General features: G+C 46.9%; 1 protein-coding gene across 1 annotated transcript in view; it reads left to right on the top strand.

The window, feature by feature from the left end:
* The first annotated feature begins 1,377 nt into the window (after nt 1-1,377).
* Nucleotides 1,378-1,560, top strand: part of rergla (RERG/RAS-like a) — an 18,363-nt gene continuing 18,180 nt past the window's right edge. The window contains exon 1 of the mRNA XM_052503383.1: nt 1,378-1,560. This exon is cut by the window's right edge and continues 508 nt beyond it. The gene's annotated coding sequence lies outside the window, so the exon portion shown is untranslated.

Genomic DNA, 1,560 nt, shown 5'->3' with positions numbered 1-1,560 from the left:
TAGCAGCAATGTTCCAACATCTAGGGGAAAGCCTTCCCAGAAGAGTGTAGGCTGTTATAGCAGCAATGTTCCAACATCTAGGGGAAAGCCTTCCCAGAAGAGTGGAGGCTGTTATAGCAGCAATGTTCCTACATCTAGTGGAAAGCCTTCCCAGAAGAGTGGAGGCTGTTATAGCAGCAATGTTCCAACATCTAGGGGAAAGCCTTCCCAGAAGAGTGGAGGCTGTTATAGCAGCAATGTTCCTACATCTAGTGGAAAGCCTTCCCAGAAGAGTGGAGGCTGTTATAGCAGCAATGTTCCAACATCTAGGGGAAAGCCTTCCCAGAAGAGTGGAGGCTGTTATAGCAGCAATGTTCCAACATCTAGTGGAAAGTCTTCCCAGAAGAGTGGAGGCTGTTATAGCAGCAATGTTCGAACATCTAGTGGAAAGCCTTCCCAGAAGAGTGGAGGCTGTTATAGCAGCAATGTTCCAACATCTAGTGGAAAGCCTTCCCAGAAGAGTGGAGACTGTTATAGCAGCAATGTTCCTACATCTAGTGGAAAGCCTTCCCAGAAGAGTGGAGGCTGTTATAGCAGCAATGTTCCAACATCTAGTGGAAAGCCTTCCCAGAAGAGTGGAGGCTGTTATAGCAGCAATGTTCCAACATCTAGTGGAAAGCCTTCCCAGAAGAGTGGAGGCTGTTATAGCAGCAATGTTCCAACATCTAGTGGAAAGCCTTCCCAGAAGAGTGGAGGCTGTTATAGCAGCAATGTTCCAACATCTAGTGGAAAGCCTTCCCAGAAGAGTGGAGGCTGTTATAGCAGCAATGTTCCAACATCTAGTGGAAAGCCTTCCCAGAAGAGTGGAGGCTGTTATAGCAGCAATGTTCCAACATCTAGTGGAAAGCCTTCCCAGAAGAGTGGAGGCTGTTATAGCAGCAATGTTCCAACATCTAGTGGAAAGCCTTCCCAGAAGAGTGGAGGCTGTTATAGCAGCAATGTTCCAACATCTAGTGGAAAGCCTTCCCAGAAGAGTGGAGGCTGTTGTAGCAGCAATGTTCCAACATCTAGGGGAAAGCCTTCCCAGAAGAGTGGAGACTGTTATAGCAGCAATGTTCCTACATCTAGTGGAAAGCCTTCCCAGAAGAGTGGAGGCTGTTATAGCAGCAATGTTCCAACATCCAGGGGAAAGCCTTCCCAGAAGAGTGGAGACTGTTATAGCAGCAATGTTCCTACATCTAGTGGAAAGCCTTCCCAGAAGAGTGGAGGCTGTTATAGCAGCAATGTTCCAACATCTAGTGGAAAGCCTTCCCAGAAGAGTGGAGGCTGTTATAGCAGCAATGTTCCAACATCTAGTGGAAAGCCTTCCCAGAAGAATGGAGGTGGTTATAGCAGTAGAGAGGGGACCAACTCCGTATTAATGCCCCTGATTTTGGAATGACATTATTGGACGAGCAGGTTTCCACATACTGTTGGTCATGTAGTGTATGATGGGCTATTTTATAGGTCACTGAGGTCTTGATGTTACTCTGTGTTGATGGTCTGTGTTGCTATGTGGGAACACATTCATATAGCTCATTC

The sequence above is a fragment of the Oncorhynchus keta genome, unplaced genomic scaffold, assembly GCF_023373465.1.
Source record: "Oncorhynchus keta strain PuntledgeMale-10-30-2019 unplaced genomic scaffold, Oket_V2 Un_contig_17309_pilon_pilon, whole genome shotgun sequence".
NCBI classification, from domain to species: domain Eukaryota; kingdom Metazoa; phylum Chordata; class Actinopteri; order Salmoniformes; family Salmonidae; genus Oncorhynchus; species Oncorhynchus keta.
This window is presented reverse-complemented; position numbering and strand designations above follow the sequence as displayed.